This window comes from Channa argus, chromosome 10, assembly GCF_033026475.1.
Source record: "Channa argus isolate prfri chromosome 10, Channa argus male v1.0, whole genome shotgun sequence".
Lineage (NCBI taxonomy): Eukaryota > Metazoa > Chordata > Actinopteri > Anabantiformes > Channidae > Channa > Channa argus.
The window spans coordinates 3,678,900-3,699,212 of NC_090206.1; the positions used below are offsets into that span (position 1 = coordinate 3,678,900).

The 20,313-nt window shown below is 43.5% G+C and overlaps 26 non-coding genes across 26 annotated transcripts; 13 read left to right on the forward strand and 13 right to left on the reverse strand.

Annotated features, from left to right (window-relative positions):
• Positions 1 to 335: 335 nt before the first annotated feature.
• On the reverse strand, positions 336 to 417 carry trnal-uag (transfer RNA leucine (anticodon UAG)). The gene has a single exon. It is a non-coding gene; the product is annotated as a tRNA-Leu (tRNA).
• Positions 418 to 1,106: 689 nt separating this feature from the next.
• Positions 1,107 to 1,180, forward strand: trnat-ugu (transfer RNA threonine (anticodon UGU)). Its single transcript has one exon. It is a non-coding gene; the product is annotated as a tRNA-Thr (tRNA).
• Positions 1,181 to 1,758: 578 nt separating this feature from the next.
• trnat-cgu (transfer RNA threonine (anticodon CGU)) lies at positions 1,759 to 1,832 on the forward strand. The gene has a single exon. It is a non-coding gene; the product is annotated as a tRNA-Thr (tRNA).
• A 320-nt stretch (positions 1,833 to 2,152) lies between these two features.
• trnal-uag (transfer RNA leucine (anticodon UAG)) lies at positions 2,153 to 2,234 on the reverse strand. Its single transcript has one exon. It is a non-coding gene; the product is annotated as a tRNA-Leu (tRNA).
• A 577-nt stretch (positions 2,235 to 2,811) lies between these two features.
• On the forward strand, positions 2,812 to 2,885 carry trnat-ugu (transfer RNA threonine (anticodon UGU)). The gene has a single exon. It is a non-coding gene; the product is annotated as a tRNA-Thr (tRNA).
• A 728-nt stretch (positions 2,886 to 3,613) lies between these two features.
• trnal-uag (transfer RNA leucine (anticodon UAG)) lies at positions 3,614 to 3,695 on the reverse strand. Its single transcript has one exon. It is a non-coding gene; the product is annotated as a tRNA-Leu (tRNA).
• A 689-nt stretch (positions 3,696 to 4,384) lies between these two features.
• On the forward strand, positions 4,385 to 4,458 carry trnat-cgu (transfer RNA threonine (anticodon CGU)). Its single transcript has one exon. It is a non-coding gene; the product is annotated as a tRNA-Thr (tRNA).
• A 1,914-nt stretch (positions 4,459 to 6,372) lies between these two features.
• trnat-cgu (transfer RNA threonine (anticodon CGU)) lies at positions 6,373 to 6,446 on the forward strand. The gene has a single exon. It is a non-coding gene; the product is annotated as a tRNA-Thr (tRNA).
• Positions 6,447 to 8,293: 1,847 nt separating this feature from the next.
• trnat-ugu (transfer RNA threonine (anticodon UGU)) lies at positions 8,294 to 8,367 on the forward strand. Its single transcript has one exon. It is a non-coding gene; the product is annotated as a tRNA-Thr (tRNA).
• Positions 8,368 to 8,834: 467 nt separating this feature from the next.
• trnal-aag (transfer RNA leucine (anticodon AAG)) lies at positions 8,835 to 8,916 on the reverse strand. Its single transcript has one exon. It is a non-coding gene; the product is annotated as a tRNA-Leu (tRNA).
• A 326-nt stretch (positions 8,917 to 9,242) lies between these two features.
• Positions 9,243 to 9,316, forward strand: trnat-ugu (transfer RNA threonine (anticodon UGU)). Its single transcript has one exon. It is a non-coding gene; the product is annotated as a tRNA-Thr (tRNA).
• A 906-nt stretch (positions 9,317 to 10,222) lies between these two features.
• Positions 10,223 to 10,296, forward strand: trnat-cgu (transfer RNA threonine (anticodon CGU)). Its single transcript has one exon. It is a non-coding gene; the product is annotated as a tRNA-Thr (tRNA).
• Positions 10,297 to 10,616: 320 nt separating this feature from the next.
• Positions 10,617 to 10,698, reverse strand: trnal-aag (transfer RNA leucine (anticodon AAG)). The gene has a single exon. It is a non-coding gene; the product is annotated as a tRNA-Leu (tRNA).
• Positions 10,699 to 11,024: 326 nt separating this feature from the next.
• On the forward strand, positions 11,025 to 11,098 carry trnat-ugu (transfer RNA threonine (anticodon UGU)). Its single transcript has one exon. It is a non-coding gene; the product is annotated as a tRNA-Thr (tRNA).
• Positions 11,099 to 12,061: 963 nt separating this feature from the next.
• trnat-agu (transfer RNA threonine (anticodon AGU)) lies at positions 12,062 to 12,135 on the reverse strand. The gene has a single exon. It is a non-coding gene; the product is annotated as a tRNA-Thr (tRNA).
• Positions 12,136 to 13,520: 1,385 nt separating this feature from the next.
• On the reverse strand, positions 13,521 to 13,602 carry trnal-uag (transfer RNA leucine (anticodon UAG)). Its single transcript has one exon. It is a non-coding gene; the product is annotated as a tRNA-Leu (tRNA).
• A 153-nt stretch (positions 13,603 to 13,755) lies between these two features.
• Positions 13,756 to 13,829, reverse strand: trnat-agu (transfer RNA threonine (anticodon AGU)). Its single transcript has one exon. It is a non-coding gene; the product is annotated as a tRNA-Thr (tRNA).
• Positions 13,830 to 14,415: 586 nt separating this feature from the next.
• On the forward strand, positions 14,416 to 14,489 carry trnat-ugu (transfer RNA threonine (anticodon UGU)). The gene has a single exon. It is a non-coding gene; the product is annotated as a tRNA-Thr (tRNA).
• A 728-nt stretch (positions 14,490 to 15,217) lies between these two features.
• Positions 15,218 to 15,300, reverse strand: trnal-uag (transfer RNA leucine (anticodon UAG)). Its single transcript has one exon. It is a non-coding gene; the product is annotated as a tRNA-Leu (tRNA).
• A 153-nt stretch (positions 15,301 to 15,453) lies between these two features.
• trnat-agu (transfer RNA threonine (anticodon AGU)) lies at positions 15,454 to 15,527 on the reverse strand. The gene has a single exon. It is a non-coding gene; the product is annotated as a tRNA-Thr (tRNA).
• Positions 15,528 to 16,631: 1,104 nt separating this feature from the next.
• On the forward strand, positions 16,632 to 16,705 carry trnat-ugu (transfer RNA threonine (anticodon UGU)). The gene has a single exon. It is a non-coding gene; the product is annotated as a tRNA-Thr (tRNA).
• Positions 16,706 to 17,026: 321 nt separating this feature from the next.
• Positions 17,027 to 17,108, reverse strand: trnal-uag (transfer RNA leucine (anticodon UAG)). Its single transcript has one exon. It is a non-coding gene; the product is annotated as a tRNA-Leu (tRNA).
• Positions 17,109 to 17,673: 565 nt separating this feature from the next.
• trnat-ugu (transfer RNA threonine (anticodon UGU)) lies at positions 17,674 to 17,747 on the forward strand. The gene has a single exon. It is a non-coding gene; the product is annotated as a tRNA-Thr (tRNA).
• A 728-nt stretch (positions 17,748 to 18,475) lies between these two features.
• trnal-uag (transfer RNA leucine (anticodon UAG)) lies at positions 18,476 to 18,557 on the reverse strand. The gene has a single exon. It is a non-coding gene; the product is annotated as a tRNA-Leu (tRNA).
• Positions 18,558 to 18,710: 153 nt separating this feature from the next.
• On the reverse strand, positions 18,711 to 18,784 carry trnat-agu (transfer RNA threonine (anticodon AGU)). The gene has a single exon. It is a non-coding gene; the product is annotated as a tRNA-Thr (tRNA).
• An 827-nt stretch (positions 18,785 to 19,611) lies between these two features.
• trnat-ugu (transfer RNA threonine (anticodon UGU)) lies at positions 19,612 to 19,685 on the forward strand. The gene has a single exon. It is a non-coding gene; the product is annotated as a tRNA-Thr (tRNA).
• The last annotated feature ends 628 nt before the right edge of the window (positions 19,686 to 20,313 follow it).

Sequence of the window (20,313 nt, forward strand, 5' to 3'; positions counted from 1 at the left end):
ACAGATAAGTCAACTCCTGTCTCAAACAAAGTCATTCATTTGAGATATGGAATCGATAGCCTGTAGTTGTCAGATGGCAGTGGTGGGATTCCACTTGTCCTGAGAGACTGGAGCCTTAAGCCAGCGCTTTGGACCACTCAGCCACACTTCCTGCACTTGTTTTTCTGTTGCATTCGTGCAGGTTACGAGCTAGGAAGCTCAGCAGGGAGGATGTCTTAACTAGAAGAGCTGATCATCTGTGCATAATTGTACAAAGAGTAAACATTGATGACCTGCAAGAGGTAAGAACCCTATATCATTATATGAAGTGCTTTCCATAGGCACCTGGTGTCAAATGGCAGTGGTGGGATTTGAACCCACGCCTCCTGAGAGACTGGAGCCTAAATCCAGCGCTTTAGACCACTCGGCCACACTACCTCAAGGCGCAGCTTTTGCCTCGGGGAAAAATAACGCAGTAGGCATGTAAGCGCGTAGGATAAATTGGCGACGAGATCCACGCTTGCTACTAAATGCCCAACGCAATAGTTTAGTCAATTAAAGGCAGAAGATGCATAAAGACACAGTCAGCTCAGGCACTGCTGGGATTTGAACCCAGGATCTCCTGTCTGCAAAAAGCAAGATGCCACTCCATTCTGTGGCTGGATCATCCGTGAAATCCTGAGATCAAGTTACAAGACTTCCTTGATCGCTGGACTTCTTTGTGTGCAGCGTAGGTACTGGGGCCTAGCGGATAAAAGCATGTCTTGGAGATCTCGTGTATTCCTTCCAGGAGTGCCTTAATCACTTGATGTTTTTGCACGCACCATCTACTTTGACACTACAATGTTCATAAAAGGAGTTGTTTTGTGCTTGAAATGGTTGTTCTATCACTGCCATTTTCGCAAGATCAGCTATTGAGATCAAGTGCTAGCAGTTTCAAGCTGTAACAAAGTTCATGTGGAATCAATTCTGACATGTTGGATTACGCCTTTGCATACATTACCAAGGTGCACTTCCACATGGCGTCCCATGAAGTTTTGTCGCAGAAGGTGCAACTCTAACATCCATCCGTTTTTGGCTCTCGGTACATATGGGCAATTCTCTGGGATTTGAAATCGTTTAAATGAGGCGCTGTGGCTTAGCTGGTTAAAGTACCTGTCTTGTAAACAGGAGATGCTGGGTTCAATTCCCAGCAGTGCCTCTGTGTATAAACACTACTTATGACTAGCTTGCTTCTAAATGCCAGGTACAATTTTATTAGTCATTTCAAAGCAAAAGATGTGTAAAGCTACAGTCATGTTGGCAAAGGCCAAAAAGGGAGTTGCTTTATGCTTGAAATGGTTCTTCTAACAACAATGAGATCCACGCAAAATGCCCAACGCATCCGTGAAATCCTGAGATCAAGTTACAAGACTTCCTTGATCGCTGGACTTCTTTGTGTGCGGCGTAGGTACTGGGGCCTAGCGGGTAAAAGCATGTCTTGGAGATCTCGTGTATTCCTTCCAGGAGTGCCTTAATCACTTGATGTTTTTGCACGCACCATCTACTTTGACACTACAATGTTCATAAAAGGAGTTGTTTTGTGCTTGAAATGGATGTTCTATCACTGCCATTTTCGCAAGATCAGCTATTGACTACATTACCAAGGTGCACTTCCACATGGCGTCCCATGAAGTTTTGTCGCAGAAGGTGCAACTCTAACATCCATCGAAATATAATTGGGTTTTTGGCTCACGGTACATATGGGCAATTCTCTGGGATTTGAAATCCTTTAAATGACGCGCTGTGGCTTAGCTGGTTAAAGTGCCTGTCTCGTAAACAGGAGATCCTGGGTTCAAATCCCAGCAGTGCCTCTGTCTATAAACACCACTTATGACTAGCTTTCTTCTGAATGCCCAATACAATTTCATTGGTCATTTCAAGGCAAAAGATGTGTCTGCCTTTCAACATTTTCAGTGCACATAATACTTCTTTTTCTCCGATTATGGCATGAAGAAGCAACTGTGTAATTTCACACAAAAAGTCAGAAGATGCTGTTTCTTTAGCCATAGATTTTTCTTTTTTTAATGCTGCACACTGTTCAACCTGCGGTGGAGACTACAGATGAGTCAACTCCTGTCTTAAACAAAGTCATTCATTTGAGATATGGAATCAATAGCCTTTAGTTGTCAAATGGCAGTGGTGGGATTCGAACCCACGCCTCCTGAGAGACTGGAGCCTAAATCCAGCGCCTTAGACCACTCAGCCACACTACCTCAAGGCGCAGCTTTTTGCCCCGGGGAAAAATAACGCCGTAGGCATGTAAGCGCGTAGGATAAATTGACAACGAGATCCACGCTTGCTACTAAATGCCCAACGCATCCGTGAAATCCTGAGATCAAGTTACAAGACTTCCTTGATCGCTGGACTTCTTTGTGTGCGGCGTAGGTACTGGGGCCTAGCGGGTAAAAGCATGTCTTGGAGATCTCGTGTATTCCTTCCAGGAGTGCCTTAATCACTTGATGTTTTTGCACGCACCATCTACTTTGACACTACAATGTTCATAAAAGGAGTTGTTTTGTGCTTGAAATGGTTGTTCTATCACTGCCATTTTCGCAAGATCAGCTATTGAGATCAAGTGCTAGCAGTTTCAAGCTGTAACAAAGTTCATGTGGAATCAATTCTGACATGTTGGATTACGCCTTTGCATACATTACCAAGGTGCACTTCCACATGGCGTCCCATGAAGTTTTGTCGCAGAAGGTGCAACTCTAACATCCATCGAAATATAATTGGGTTTTTGGTTCACGGTACATATGGGCAATTCTCTGGGATTTGAAATCCTTTAAATGAGGCGCTGTGGCTTAGCTGGTTAAAGCGCCTGTCTTGTAAACAGGAGATCCTGGGTTCAAATCCCAGCAGTGCCTCTGTGTATAAACACTACTTATGACTAGCTTGCTTCTAAATGCCCAGTACAATTTTATTGGTCATTTCAAGGCAAAAGATGTGTAATGCTACAGTCATGTTGGCAAAGGCCAAAAAGGGAGTTGTTTTATGCTTGAAATGGTTCTTCTATCACTCCCGGTTTCGCAAGATCAAATATTGAGATCAAATGCTACAAGATCCACTATACCACTCTGCTCTATTGCTCTGTCAGGTTGGCACGTTTCAACATTTTCAGTGCACGTAATACTGCTTTTTTTGGGATTATGGGATAAAGAAGCAACTGTGTAATTTCACACAAAAAGTCAGAAGATGTTGTTGCTTTAGCCATAGATGATTTTTTGATGCTTCACGCTGTTCAACCAGCGGTGGAGACTACAGATAAGTCAACTCCTGTCTCAAACAAAGTCATTCATTTGAGATATGGAATCGATAGCCTGTAGTTGTCAGATGGCAGTGGTGGGATTCCACTTGTCCTGAGAGACTGGAGCCTTAAGCCAGCGCTTTGGACCACTCAGCCACACTTCCTGCACTTGTTTTTCTGTTGCATTCGTGCAGGTTACGAGCTAGGAAGCTCAGCAGGGAGGATGTCTTAACTAGAAGAGCTGATCATCTGTGCATAATTGTACAAAGAGTAAACATTGATGACCTGCAAGAGGTAAGAACCCTATATCATTATATGAAGTGCTTTCCATAGGCACCTGGTGTCAAATGGCAGTGGTGGGATTTGAACCCACGCCTCCTGAGAGACTGGAGCCTAAATCCAGCGCCTTAGACCACTCGGCCACACTACCTCAAGGCGCAGCTTTTGCCTCGGGGAAAAATAACGCAGTAGGCATATAAGCGCGTAGGATAAATTGGCGACGAGATCCACGCTTGCTACTAAATGCCCAACGCAATAGTTTAGTCAATTAAAGGCAGAAGATGCATAAAGACACAGTCAGCTCAGGCACTGCTGGGATTTGAACCCAGGATCTCCTGTCTGCAAAAAGCAAGATGCCACTCCATTCTGTGGCTGGATCATCCGTGAAATCCTGAGATCAAGTTACAAGACTTCCTTGATCGCTGGACTTCTTTGTGTGCGGCGTAGGTACTGGGGCCTAGCGGGTAAAAGCATGTCTTGAAGATCTCGTGTATTCCTTCCAGGAGTGCCTTAATCACTTGATGTTTTTGCACGCACCATCTACTTTAACACTACAATGTTCATAAAAGGAGTTGTTTTGTGCTTGAAATGGTTGTTCTATCACTGCCATTTTCGCAAGATCAGATATTGAGATCAAGTGCTAGCAGTTTCAAGCTGTAACAAAGTTCATGTGGAATCAATTCTGACATGTTGGATTACGCCTTTGCATACATTACCAAGGTGCACTTCCACACGGCGTCCCATGAAGTTTTGTCGCAGAAGGTGCAACTCTAACATCCATCCGTTTTTGGCTCTCGGTACATATGGGCAATTCTCTGGGATTTGAAATCGTTTAAATGAGGCGCTGTGGCTTAGCTGGTTAAAGTGCCTGTCTCGTAAACAGGAGATCCTGGGTTCATTTCCCAGCAGTGCCTCTGTGTATAAACACTACTTATGACTAGCTTGCTTCTAAATACCCAGTCCAATTTTATTAGTCATTTCAAAGCAAAAGATGTGTAAAGCTACAGTCATGTAGGCAAAGGCCAAAAAGGGAGTTGTTTTATGCTTGAAATGGTTCTTCTAACAACAACAAGATCCACGCTTGCTACTAAATGCCCAACGCAAAAGTTCAGTCAATTAAAGGCAAAAGATGCATAAATACACAGTCAGCTCAGGCACTGCTGGGATTCAAACCCAGGATCTCCTGTTTACTAGACAGGCACTTTAACCAACTAAGCCACAGCTCCACTCAAGCTGCTGGCTTCATTTTAAGCCACACAGTCTAAAGGTAAACTCTCAGAGAAGATCACAAAACAATGTCTGCAAAAAGCAAGATGCCAATCCATTCTGTGGCTGGATCATCCGTGAAACCGTGAAATCCTGAGATCAAGTTACAAGACTTCCTTGATCGCTGGACTTCTTTGTGTGCGGCGTAGGTACTGGGGCCTAGCGGGTAAAAGCATGTCTTGGAGATCTCGTGTATTCCTTCCAGGAGTGCCTTAATCACTTGATGTTTTTGCACGCACCATCTACTTTGACACTACAATGTTCATAAAAGGAGTTGTTTTGTGCTTGAAATGGTTGTTCTATCACTGCCATTTTCGCAAGATCAGCTATTGAGATCAAGTGCCAGCAGTTTCAAGTTGTAACAAAGTTCATGTGGAATCAATTCTGACATGTTGGATTACGCCTTTGCATACATTACCAAGGTGCACTTCCACATGGCGTCCCATGAAGTTTTGTCGCAGAAGGTGCAACTCTAACATCCATCGAAATATAATTGGGTTTTTGGCTCACGGTACATATGGGCAATTCTCTGGGATTTGAAATCCTTTAAATGAGGCGCTGTGTGTCAGATGGCTACAAAATGCCCAACGCATCCGTGAAATCCTGAGATCAAGTTACAAGACTTCCTTGATCGCTGGACTTCTTTGTGTGCGGCGTAGGTACTGGGGCCTAGCGGGTAAAAGCATGTCTTGGAGATCTCGTGTATTCCTTCCAGGAGTGCCTTAATCACTTGATGTTTTTGCACGCACCATCTACTTTGACACTACAATGTTCATAAAAGGAGTTGTTTTGTGCTTGAAATGGTTGTTCTATCACTGCCATTTTCGCAAGATCAGATATTGAGATCAAGTGCTAGCAGTTTCAAGCTGTAACAAAGTTCATGTGGAATCAATTCTGACATGTTGGATTACGCCTTTGCATACATTACCAAGGTGCACTTCCACATGGCGTCCCATGAAGTTTTGTCGCAGAAGGTGCAACTCTAACATCCATCCGTTTTTGGTTCACGGTACATATGGGCAATTCTCTGGGATTTGAAATCGTTTAAATGAGGCGCTGTGTGTCAGATGGCTACAAAATGCCCAACGCATCCGTGAAATCCTGAGATCAAGTTACAAGACTTCCTTGATCGCTGGACTTCTTTGTGTGCGGCGTAGGTACTGGGGCCTAGCGGGTAAAAGCATGTCTTGGAGATCTCGTGTATTCCTTCCAGGAGTGCCTTAATCACTTGATGTTTTTGCACGCACCATCTACTTTGACACTACAATGTTCATAAAAGGAGTTGTTTTGTGCTTGAAATGGTTGTTCTATCACTGCCATTTTCGCAAGATCAGATATTGAGATCAAGTGCTAGCAGTTTCAAGCTGTAACAAAGTTCATGTGGAATCAATTCTGACATGTTGGATTACGCCTTTGCATACATTACCAAGGTGCACTTCCACATGGCGTCCCATGAAGTTTTGTCGCAGAAGGTGCAACTCTAACATCCATCGAAATATAATTGGGTTTTTGGCTCACGGTACATATGGGCAATTCTCTGGGATTTGAAATCCTTTAAATTAGGCGCTGTGGCTTAGCTGGTTAAAGTGCCTGTCTCGTAAACAGGAGATCCTGGGTTCAAATCCCAGCAGTGCCTCTGTCTATAAACACCACTTATGACTAGCTTTCTTCTGAATGCCCAATACAATTTCATTGGTCATTTCAAGGCAAAAGATGTGTCTGCCTTTCAACATTTTCAGTGCACATAATACTTCTTTTTCTCCGATTATGGCATGAAGAAGCAACTGTGTAATTTCACACAAAAAGTCAGAACATGCCATTTCTTTAGCCATAGATTTTTTTTTTTTTTTTAATGCTGCACACTGTTCAACCTGCGGTGGAGACTACAGATGAGTCAACTCCTGTCTTAAACAAAGTCATTCATTTGAGATATGGAATCAATAGCCTTTAGTTGTCAAATGCTACAAGGTCCACTATACCACTCTGCTCTATTGCTCTGTCAGGTTGGCACGTTTCAACATTTTCAGTGCACGTAATACTGCTTTTTTTGGGATTATGGGATAAAGAAGCAACTGTGTAATTTCACACAAAAAGTCAAAAGTTGTTGTTGCTTTAGCCATAGAGGACTTTTTGAAGCTTCACGCTGTTCAACCAGTGGTGGAGACTACAGATAAGTCAACTCCTGTCTCAAACAAAGTCATTCATTTGAGATATGGAATCAATAGCCTGTTGTTGTCAGATGGCAGTGGTGGGATTCCACTTGTCCTGAGAGACTGGAGCCTTAAGCCAGCGCTTTGGACCACTCAGCCACACTTCCTGCACTTGTTTTTCTGCTGGGATTCGAACCCAGGATCTCTTGTTTACTAGACAGGCACTTTAACCAACTAAGCCACAGCGCCACTCAAGACTCTGGCTTCATTTTCAGCCACACAGTCTAAAGGTAAACTCTCAGAGAAGATCACAAAACAATGTCTGCAAAAAGCAAGATGCCACTCCATTCTGTGGCTGGATCATCCGTGAAATCCTGAGATCAAGTTACAAGACTTCCTTGATCGCTGGACTTCTTTGTGTGCGGCGTAGGTACTGGGGCCTAGCGGGTAAAAGCATGTCTTGGAGATCTCGTGTATTCCTTCCAGGAGTGCCTTAATCACTTCATGTTTTTGCACGCACCATCTACTTTGACACTACAATGTTCATAAAAGGAGTTGTTTTGTGCTTGAAATGGTTCTTCTATCACTGCCATTTTCGCAAGATCAGATATTGAGATCAAGTGCTAGCAGTTTCAAGCTGTAACAAAGTTCATGTGGAATCAATTCTGACATGTTGGATTACGCCTTTGCATACATTACCAAGGTGCACTTCCACATGGCGTCCCATGAAGTTTTGTCGCAGAAGGTGCAACTCTAACATCCATCGAAATATAATTGGGTTTTTGGCTCACGGTACATATGGGCAATTCTCTGGGATTTGAAATCCTTTAAATGAGGCGCTGTGTGTCAGATGGCTACAAAATGCCCAACGCATCCGTGAAATCCTGAGATCAAGTTACAAGACTTCCTTGATCGCTGGACTTCTTTGTGTGCGGCGTAGGTACTGGGGCCTAGCGGGTAAAAGCATGTCTTGGAGATCTCGTGTATTCCTTCCAGGAGTGCCTTAATCACTTGATGTTTTTGCACGCACCATCTACTTTGACACTACAATGTTCATAAAAGGAGTTGTTTTGTGCTTGAAATGGTTGTTCTATCACTGCCATTTTCGCAAGATCAGATATTGAGATCAAGTGCTAGCAGTTTCAAGCTGTAACAAAGTTCATGTGGAATCAATTCTGACATGTTGGATTACGCCTTTGCATACATTACCAAGGTGCACTTCCACAGGGCGTCCCATGAAGTTTTGTCGCAGAAGGTGCAACTCTAACATCCATCCGTTTTTGGCTCACGGTACATATGGGCAATTCTCTGGGATTTGAAATCGTTTAAATGAGGCGCTGTGGCTTAGCTGGTTAAAGCGCCTGTCTTGTAAACAGGAGATCCTGGGTTCAAATCCCAGCAGTGCCTCTGTGTATAAACACCACTTATGACTAGCTTGCTTCTAAATGCCCAGTACAATTTTATTAGTCATTTCAAAGCAAAAGATGTGTAAAGCTACAGTCATGTTGGCAAAGGCCAAAAAGGGAGTTGTTTTATGCTTGAAATGGTTCTTCTATCACTCCCGGTTTTGCAAGATCAAATATTGAGATCAAATGCTACAAGGTCCACTATACCACTCTGCTCTATTGCTCTGTCAGGTTGGCACATTTCAACATTTTCAGTGCACGTAATACTGCTTTTTTTGGGATTATGGGATAAAGAAGCAACTGTGTAATTTCACACAAAAAGTCAGAAGATGTTGTTGCTTTAGCCATAGATGATTTTTTGATGCTTCACGCTGTTCAACCAGCGGTGGAAACTACAGATAAGTCAACTCCTGTCTCAAACAAAGTCATTAATTTGAGATATGGAATCAATAGCCTCTAGTTGTCAAATGGCAGTGGTGGGATTCGAACCCACGCCTCCTGAGAGACTGGAGCCTTAATCCAGCGCCTTGGACCACTCGGCCACACTACCTCAAGAAGCAGCTTTTTGCCCCGGGGAAAAATAACGCCGTAGGCATGTGAGCACGTAGGATAAATTGACAACAAGATCCACGCTTGCTACTAAATGCCCAACGCAATAGTTTAGTCAATTAAAAGCAAAAGATGAATAAAGACACAGTCAGCTCATGTGGAATCAATTCTGACATGTTGGATTACGCCTTTGCATACATTACCAAGGTGCACTTCCACACGGCGTCCCATGAAGTTTTGTTGCAGAAGGTGCAACTCTAACATCCATCCGTTTTTGGCTAACGGTACATATGGGCAATTCTCTGGGATTTTAAATAGTTTAAATGGGGCGCTGTGGCTTAGCTGGTTAAAGCGCCTGTCTTGTAAACAGGAGATCCTGGGTTCAAATCACAGCAGTGCCTCTGTGTATAAACACTACTTATGACTAGCTTGCTTCTAAATGCCCAGTACAATTTTATTGGTCATTTCAAGGCAAAAGATGTGTAAAGCTACAGTCATGTTGGCAAAGGCCAAAAAGGGAGTTGTTTTATGCTTGAAATGGTTCTTCTAACAACAACGAGATCCACGCTTGCTACTAAATGCACTACGCAATAGTTTAGTCAATTAAAGGCAAAAGATGCATAAAGACACTGTCAGCTCAGGCACTGCTGGGATTCAAACCCAGGATCTGCTGTTTACTAGACAGGCACTTTAACCAACTAAGCCACAGCGCCACTCAAGCTGCTGGCTTCATTTTCAGCCACACAGTCTAAAGGTAAACTCTCAGAGAAGATCACAAAACAATGTCTGCAAAAATCAAGATGCCAATCCATTCTGTGGCTGGATCATCCGTGAAACCGTGAAATCCTGAGATCAAGTTACAAGACTTCCTTGATCGCTGGACTTCTTTGTGTGCGGCGTAGGTACTGGGGCCTAGCGGGTAAAAGCATGTCTTGGAGATCTCGTGCATTCCTTCCAGGAGTGCCTTAATCACTTGATGTTTTTGCACGCACCATCTACTTTGACACTACAATGTTCATAAAAGGAGTTGTTTTGTGCTTGAAATTGTTGTTCTATCACTGCCATTTTCGCAAGATCAGATATTGAGATCAAGTGCTAGCAGTTTCAAGCTGTAACAAAGTTCATGTGGAATCCATTCTGACATGTTGGATTATGCCTTTGCATACATTACCAAGGTGCACTTCCACATGGCGTCCCATGAAGTTTTGTCGCAGAAGGTGCAACTCTAACATCCATCGAAATATAATTGGGTTTTTGGCTCACGGTACATTTGGGCAATTCTCTGGGATTTGAAATCCTTTAAATGAGGCGCTGTGGCTTAGCTGGTTAAAGTGCCTGTCTCGTAAACAGGAGATCCTGGGTTCAAATCCCAGCAGTGCCTCTGTCTATAAACACCACTTATGACTAGCTTTCTTCTGAATGCCCAATACAATTTCATTGGTCATTTCAAGGCAAAAGATGTGTCTGTCTTTCAACATTTTCAGTGCACATAATACTTCTTTTTCTCCGATTATGGCATGAAGAAGCAACTGTGTAATTTCACACAAAAAGTCAGAAGATGCTGTTTCTTTAGCCATAGATTTTTTTTTTTTTAATGCTGCACACTGTTCAACCTGCGGTAGAGACTACAGATGAGTCAACTCCTGTCTTAAACATAGTCATTCATTTGAGATATGGAATCAATAGCCTTTAGTTGTCAAATGGCAGTGGTGGGATTCGAACCCACGCCTCCTGGGAGACTGGAGCCTTAATCCAGCGCCTTGGACCACTCGGCCACACTACCTCAAGAAGCAGCTTTTTGCCCCGGGGAAAAATAACGCCGTAGGCATGTGAGCACGTAGGATAAATTGACAACGAGATTCACGCTTGCTACTAAATGCCCAACGCAATAGTTTAGTCAATTAAAAGCAAAAGATGAATAAAGACACAGTCAGCTCATGTGGAATCAATTCTGACATGTTGGATTACGCCTTTGCATACATTACCAAGGTGCACTTCCACACGGCGTCCCATGAAGTTTTGTTGCAGAAGGTGCAACTCTAACATCCATCCGTTTTTGGCTCACGGTACATATGGGCAATTCTCTGGGATTTGAAATAGTTTAAATGAGGCGCTGTGGCTTAGCTGGTTAAAGCGCCTGTCTTGTAAACAGGAGATCCTGGGTTCAAATCCCAGCAGTGCCTCTGTGTATAAACACTACTTATGACTAGCTTGCTTCTAAATGCCCAGTACAATTTTATTGTTCATTTCAAGGCAAAGCTGTGTAAAGCTACAGTCATGTTGGCAAAGGCCAAAAAGGGAGTTGTTTTATGCTTGAAATGGTTCTTCTATCACTCCCGGTTTCGCAAGATCAAATATTGAGATCAAATGCTACAAGGTCCACTATACCACTCTGCTCTATTGCTCTGTCAGGTTGGCACGTTTCAACATTTTCAGTGCACGTAATACTGCTTTTTTTGGGATTATGGGATAAAGAAGCAACTGTGTAATTTCACACAAAAAGTCAGAAGATGTTGTTGCTTTAGCCATAGATGATTTTTTGATGCTTCACACTGTTCAACCAGCGGTGGAGACTACAGATAAGTCAACTCCTGTCTCAAACAAAGTCATTCATTTGAGATATGGAATCGATAGCCTGTAGTTGTCAGATGGCAGTGGTGGGATTCCACTTGTCCTGAGAGACTGGAGCCTTAAGCCAGCGCTTTGGACCACTCAGCCACACTTCCTGCACTTGTTTTTCTGTTGCATTCGTGCAGGTTACGAGCTAGGAAGCTCAGCAGGGAGGATGTCTTAACTAGAAGAGCTGATCATCTGTGCATAATTGTACAAAGAGTAAACATTGATGACCTGCAAGAGGTAAGAACCCTATATCATTATAAGAAGTGCTTTCCATATGCACCTGGTTTCAAATGGCAGTGGTGGGATTTGAACCCATGCCTCCTGAGAGACTGGAGCCTAAATCCATCGCCTTAGACCACATCGGCCACACAACCTCAAGGCGCAGCTTTTGCCTCGGGGAAAAATAACGCAGTAGGCATGTAAGCGCGTAGGATAAATTGACAACGAGATCCACGCTTGCTACTAAATGCCCAACGCAATAGTTTAGTCAATTAAAGGCAAAAGATGCATAAAGACACAGTCAGCTCAGGCACTGCTGGGATTTGAACCCAGGATCTCCTGTTTACTAGACAGGCACTTTAACCAACTAAGCCACAGCGCCACTCAAGACTCTGGCTTCATTTTCAGCCACACAGTCTAAAGGTAAACTCTCAGTGAAGATCACAAAACAATGTCTGCAAAAAGCAAGATGCCACTCCATTCTGTGGCTGGATCATCCGTGAAATCCTGAGATCAAGTTACAAGACTTCCTTGATCGCTGGACTTCTTTGTGTGTGGCGTAGGTACTGGGGCCTAGCGGGTAAAAGCATGTCTTGGAGATCTCGTGTATTCCTTCCAGGAGTGCCTTAATCACTTGATGTTTTTGCACGCACCATCTACTTTGACACTACAATGTTCATAAAAGGAGTTGTTTTGTGCTTTTTGCCCCGGGGAAAAATAACGCCGTAGGCATGTAAGCGCGTAGGATAAATTGACAACGAGATCCACGCTTGCTACTAAATGCCCAACGCATCCGTGAAATCCTGAGATCAAGTTACAAGACTTCCTTGATCGCTGGACTTCTTTGTGTGCGGCGTAGGTACTGGGGCCTAGCGGGTAAAAGCATGTCTTGGAGATCTCGTGCATTCCTTCCAGGAGTGCCTTAATCACTTGATGTTTTTGCACGCACCATCTACTTTGACACTACAATGTTCATAAAAGGAGTTGTTTTGTGCTTGAAATGGTTGTTCTATCACTGCCATTTTCGCAAGATCAGCTATTGAGATCAAGTGCTAGCAGTTTCAAGCTGTAACAAAGTTCATGTGGAATCAATTCTGACATGTTGGATTACGCCTTTGCATACATTACCAAGGTGCACTTCCACATGGCGTCCCATGAAGTTTTGTCGCAGAAGGTGCAACTCTTCTATCACTCCCGGTTTCGCAAGATCAAATATTGAGATCAAATGCTACAAGGTCCACTATACCACTCTGCGCTATTGCTCTGTCAGGTTGGCACGTTTCAACATTTTCAGTGCACGTAATACTGCTTTTTTTGGGATTATGGGATAAAGAAGCAACTGTGTAATTTCACAGAAAAAGTCAGAAGATGTTGTTGCTTTAGCCATAGATGATTTCTTGATGCTTCACGCTGTTCAATTAGCGGTGGAGACTACAGATAAGTCAACTCCTGTCTCAAACAAAGTCATTCATTTGAGATATGGAATCGATAGCCTGTAGTTGTCAGATGGCAGTGGTGGGATTCCACTTGTCCTGAGAGACTGGAGCCTTAAGCCAACGCTTTGGACCACTCAGCCACACTTCCTGCACTTGTTTTTCTGTTGCATTCGTGCAGGTTACGAGCTAGGAAGCTCAGCAGGGAGGATGTCTTAACTAGAAGAGCTGATCATCTGTGCATAATTGTACAAAGAGTAAACATTGATGACCTGCAAGAGGTAAGAACCTATTTCATTATATGAAGTGCTTTCCATAGGCACCTGGTGTCAAATGGCAGTGGTGGGATTTGAACCCACGCCTTCTGAGAGACTGGAGCCTAACTCCAGCGCCTTAGACCACTCGGCCACACTACCTCAAGGCGCAGCTTTTGCCTCGGGGAAAAATAACGCAGTAGGCATGTAAGCGCGTAGGATAAATTGACAACGAGATCCACGCTTGCTACTAAATGCCCAACGCAATAGTTTAGTCAATTAAAGGCAAAAGATGCATAAAGACACAGTCAGCTCAGGCACTGCTGGGATTTGAACCCAGGATCTCCTGTTTACTAGACAGGCACTTTAACCAACTAAGCCACAGCGCCACTCAAGACTCTGGCTTCATTTTCAGCCACACAGTCTAAAGGTAAACTCTCAGAGAAGATCACAAAACAATGTCTGCGAAAAGAAAGGTGCCACTCCATTCTGTGGCTGGATCATCCGTGAAATCCTGAGATCAAGTTACAAGACTTCCTTGATAGCTGGACTTCTTTGTGTGCGGCGTAGGTACTGGGGCCTAGCGGGTAAAAGCATGTCTTGGAGATCTCGTGTATTCCTTCCAGGAGTGCCTTAATCACTTGATGTTTTTGCACGCACCATCTACTTTGACACTACAATGTTCATAAAAGGAGTTGTTTTGTGCTTGAAATGGTTGTTCTATCACTGCCATTTTCGCAAGATCAGCTATTGAGATCAAGTGCTAGCAGTTTCAAGCTGTAACAAAGTTCATGTGGAATCAATTCTGACATGTTGGATTACGCCTTTGCATACATTACCAAGGTGCACTTCCACATGGCGTCCCATGAAGTTTTGTCGCAGAAGGTGCAACTCTAACATCCATCGAAATATAATTGGGTTTTTGGCTCACGGTACATATGGGCAATTCTCTGGGATTTGAAATCCTTTAAATGAGGCGCTGTGGCTTAGCTGGTTAAAGCACCTGTCTTGTAAACAGGAGATCCTGGGTTCAAATCCCAGCAGTGCCTCTGTGTATAAACACTACTTATGACTAGCTTGCTTCTAAATGCCCAGTACAATTTTATTGTTCATTTCAAGGCAAAAGATGTGTAAAGCTACAGTCATGTTGGCAAAGGCCAAAAAGGGAGTTGTTTTATGCTTGAAATGGTTCTTCTATCACTCCCGGTTTCGCAAGATCAAATATTGAGATCAAATGCTACAAGGTCCACTATACCACTCTGCTCTATTGCTCTGTCAGGTTGGCACGTTTCAACATTTTCAGTGCACGTAATACTGCTTTTTTTGGGATTATGGGATAAAGAAGCAACTGTGTAATTTCACACAAAAAGTCAGAAGATGTTGTTGCTTTAGCCATAGATGATTTTTTGATGCTTCACGCTGTTCAACCAGCGATGGAGACTACAGATAAGTCAACTCCTGTCTCAAACAAAGTCATTCATTTGAGATATGGAATCGATAGCCTGTAGTTGTCAGATGGCAGTGGTGGGATTCCACTTGTCCTGAGAGACTGGAGCCTTAAGCCAGCGCTTTGGACCACTCAGCCACACTTCCTGCACTTGTTTTTCTGTTGCATTCGTGCAGGTTACGAGCTAGGAAGCTCAGCAGGGAGGATGTCTTAACTAGAAGAGCTGATCATCTGTGCATAATTGTACAAAGAGTAAACATTGATGACCTGCAAGAGGTAAGAACCCTTTATCATTATAAGAAGTGCTTTCCATATGCACCTGGTGTCAAATGGCAGTGGTGGGATTTGAACCCACGCCTCCTGAGAGATTGGAGCCTAAATCCAGCGCCTTAGACCACATCGGCCACACTACCTCAAGGCGCAGCTTTTGCCTCGGGGAAAAATAACGCAGTAGGCATGTAAGCGCGTAGGATAAATTGACAACGAGATCCACGCTTGCTACTAAATGCCCAACGCAATAGTTTAGTCAATTAAAGGCAAAAGATGCATAAAGACACAGTCAGCTCAGGCACTGCTGGGATTCGAACCCAAGATCTCCTGTTTACTAGACAGGCACTTTAACCAACTTAGCCACAGCGCCACTCAAGCTGCTGGCTTCATTTTCAGCCACACAGTCTAAAGGTAAACTCTCAGAGAAGATCACAAAACAATGTCTGCAAAAAGCAAGATGCCAATCCATTCTGTGGCTGGATCATCCGTGAAACCGTGAAATCCTGAGATCAAGTTACAGGACTTGCTTGATCGCTGGACTTCTTTGTGTGCGGCGTAGGTACTGGGGCCTAGCGGGTAAAAGCATGTCTTGGAGATCTCGTGTATTCCTTCCAGGAGTGCCTTAATCACTTGATGTTTTTGCACGCACCATCTACTTTGACACTACAATGTTCATAAAAGGAGTTGTTTTGTGCTTGAAATGGTTGTTCTATCACTGCCATTTTCGCAAGATCAGATATTGAGATCAAGTGCTAGCAGTTTCAAGCTGTAACAAAGTTCATGTGTAATCAATTCTGACATGTTGGATTACGCCTTTGCATACATTACCAAGGTGCACTTCCACATGGCGTCCCATGAAGTTTTGTCGCAGAAGGTGCAACTCTAACATCCATCGAAATATAATTGGGTTTTTGGCTCATGGTACATATGGGCAATTCTCTGGGATTTGAAATCCTTTAAATGAGGCGCTGTGTGTCAGATGGCTACAAAATGCCCAACGCATCCGTGAAATCCTGAGATCAAGTTACAAGACTTCCTTGATCGCTGGACTTCTTTGTGTGCGGCGTAGGTACTGGGGCCTAGAGGGTAAAAGCATGTCTTGGAGATCTCGTGTATTCCTTCCAGGAGTGCCTTAATCACTTGATGTTTTTGCACGCACCATCTACTTTGACACTACAATGTTCATAAAAGGAGTTGTTTTGTGCTTGAAATGGTTGTTCTATCACTGCCATTTTCGCAAGATCAGCTATTGAGATCAAGTGCTAGCAGTTTCAAGCTGTAACAAAGTTCATGTGGAATCAATTCTGACATGTTGGATTACGCCTTTGCATACATTACCAAGGTGCACTTCCACATGGCGTCCCATGAAGTTTTGTCGCAGAAGGTGCAACTCTAACATCCATCGAAATATAATTGGGTTTTTGGCTCACGGTACATATGGGCAATTCTCTGGGATTTGAAATCCTTTAAATGAGGCGCTGTGGCTTAGCTGGTTAAAGTGCCTGTCTTGTAAACAGGAGATCCTGGGTTCAAATCCCAGCAGTGCCTCTGTCTATAAACACCACTTATGACTAGCTTTCTTCTGAATGCCCAATACAATTTCATTGGTCATTTCAAGGCAAAAGATGTGTCTGTCTTTCAACATTTTCAGTGCACATAATACTTCTTTTTCTCCGATTATGGCATGAAGAAGCAACTGTGTAATTTCACACAAGAAGTCAGAAGATGTTGTTTCATTAGCCATAGATTTTTTTTTTTTTTAATGCTGCACACTGTTCAACCTGCGGCAGAGACTACAGATGAGTCAACTCCTGTCTTAAACAAAGTCATTCATTTGAGATATGGAATCAATAGCCTTTGGTTGTCAAATGGCAGTGGTGGGATTCGAACCCACGCCTCCTGAGAGACTGGAGCCTAAATCCAGCGCCTTAGACCACTCGGCCACACTACCTCAAGGCGCAGCTTTTTGCCCCGGGGAAAAATAACGCCGTAGGCATGTAAGCGCGTAGGATAAATTGACAACGAGATCCACGCTTGCTACTAAATGCCCAACGCATCCGTGAAATCCTGAGATCAAGTTACAAGACTTCCTTGATCGCTGGACTTCTTTGTGTGCGGCGTAGGTGCTGGGGCCTAGCGGGTAAAAGCATGTCTTGGAGATCTCGTGTATTCCTTCCAGGAGTGCCTTAATCACTTGATGTTTTTGCACGCACCATCTACTTTGACACTACAATGTTCATAAAAGGAGTTGTTTTGTGCTTGAAATGGTTGTTCTATCACTGCCATTTTCGCAAGATCAGATATTGAGATCAAGTGCTAGCAGTTTCAAGCTGTAACAAAGTTCATGTGGAATCAATTCTGACATGTTGGATTACGCCTTTGCATACATTACCAAGGTGCACTTCCACATGGCGTCCCATGAAGTTTTGTCGCAGAAGGTTCAACTCTAACATCCATCCGTTTTTGGCTCACGGTACTTATGGGCAATTCTCTGGGATTTGAAATCCTTTAAATGAGGCGCTGTGGCTTAGCTGGTTAAAGCGCCTGTCTTGTAAACAGGAGATCCTGGGTTCAAATCCCAGCAGTGCCTCTGTGTATAAACACTACTTATGACTAGCTTGCTTCTAAATGCCCAGTACAATTTTATTGTTCATTTCAAGGCAAAAGATGTGTAAAGCTACAGTCATGTTGGCAAAGGCCAAAAAGGGAGTTGTTTTATGCTTGAAATGCTTCTTCTATCACTCCCGGTTTCGCAAGATCAAATATTGAGATCAAATGCTACAAGGTCCACTATACCACTCTGCTCTATTGCTCTGTCAGGTTGGCACGTTTCAACATTTTCAGTGCACGTAATACTGCTTTTTTTGGGATTATGGGATAAAGAAGCAACTGTGTAATTTCACACAAAAAGTCAAAAGATGTTGTTGCTTTAGCCATAGATGATTTCTTGATGCTTCACGCTGTTCAATCAGCGGTGGAGACTACAGATAAGTCAACTCCTGTCTCAAACAAAGTCATTCATTTGAGATATGGAATCGATAGCCTGTAGTTGTCAGATGGCAGTGGTGGGATTCCACTTGTCCTGAGAGACTGGAGCCTTAAGCCAGCGCTTTGGACCACTCAGCCACACTTCCTGCACTTGTTTTTCTGTTGCATTCGTGCAGGTTACGAGCTAGGAAGCTCAGCAGGGAGGATGTCTTAACTAGAAGAGCTGATCATCTGTGCATAATTGTACAAAGAGTAAACATTGATGACCTGCAAGAGGTAAGAACCCTATATCATTATAAGAAGTGCTTTCCATAGGCACTTGGTGTCAAATGGCAGTGGTGGGATTTGAACCCACGCCTCCTGAGAGACTGGAGCCTAAATCCAGCGCCTTAGACCACTCGGCCACACTACCTCAAGGCGCAGCTTTTGCCTCGGGGAAAAATAACGCAGTAGGCATGTAAGCGCGTAGGATAAATTGACAACGAGATCCACGCTTGCTACTAAATGCCCAACGCAATAGTTTAGTCAATTAAAGGCAAAAGATGCATAAAGACACAGTCAGCTCAGGCACTGCTGGGATTTGAACCCAGGATCTCCTGTTTACTAGACAGGCACTTTAACCAACTAAGCCACAGCGCCACTCAAGACCCTGGCTTCATTTTCAGCCACACAGTCTAAAGGTAAACTCTCAGAGAAGATCACAAAACAATGTCTGCAAAAAGCAAGATGCCACTCCATTCTGTGGCTGGATCATCCGTGAAATCCTGAGATCAAGTTACAAGACTTCCTTGATCGCTGGACTTCTTTGTGTGCGGCGTAGGTACTGGGGCCTAGCGGGTAAAAGCATGTCTTGGAGATCTCGTGTATTCCTTCCAGGAGTGCCTTAATCACTTGATGTTTTTGCACGCACCATCTACTTTGACACTACAATGTTCATAAAAGGAGTTGTTTTGTGCTTGAAATGGTTGTTCTATCACTGCCATTTTCGCAAGATCAGATATTGAGATCAAGTGCTAGCAGTTTCAAGCTGTACCAAAATTCATGTGTAATCAATTCTGATATGTTGGATTACGCCTTTGCATACATTACCAAGGTGCACTTCCACACGGCGTCCCATGAAGTTTTGTCGCAGAAGGTGCAACTCTAACATCCATCGAAATATAATTGGGTTTTTGGCTCACGGTACATATGGGCAATTCTCTGGGATTTGAAATCCTTTAAATGAGGCGCTGTGTGTCAGATTGTTACAAAATGCCCAACGCATCCGTGAAATCCTGAGATCAAGTTACAAGACTTCCTTGATCGCTGGACTTCATTGTGTGCGGCGTAGGTACTGGGGCCTAGCGGGTAAAAGCATGTCTTGGAGATCTCGTGTATTCCTTCCAGGAGTGCCTTAATCACTTAATGTTTTTGCACGCACCATCTACATATGGGCAATTCTCTGGGATTTGAAATCGTTTAAATGAGGCGCTGTGGCTTAGCTGGTTAAAGTGCCTGTCTTGTAAACAGGAGATCCTGGGTTCATTTCCCAGCAGTGCCTCTGTGTATAAACACTACTTATGACTAGCTTGCTTCTAAATGCCCAGTACAATTTTATTAGTCATTTCAAAGCAAAAGATGTGTAAAGCTACAGTCATGTTGGCAAAGGCCAAAAAGGGAGTTGTTTTATGCTTGAAATGGTTCTTCTAACAACAACGAGATCCACGCAAAATGCCCAACGCATCCGTGAAATCCTGAGATCAAGTTACAAGACTTCCTTGATCGCTGGACTTCTTTGTGTGCGGCGTAGGTACTGGGGCCTAGCGGGTAAAATCATGTATTGGAGATCTCGTGTATTCCTTCCAGGATTGCCTTATCACTTGATGTTTTTGCATGCACCATCTACTTTGACACTACAATGTTCATAAAAGGAGTTGTTTTGTGCTTGAAATGGTTGTTCTATCACTGCCATTTTCGCAAGATCAGATATTGAGATCAAGTGCTAGCAGTTTCAAGCTGTAACAAAGTTCATGTGGAATCAATTCTGACATGTTGGATTACGCCTTTGCATACATTACCAAGGTGCACTTCCACATGGCGTCCCATGAAGTTTTGTCGCAGAAGGTGCAACTCTAACATCCATCGAAATATAATTGGGTTTTTGGCTCACGGAACATATGGGCAATTCT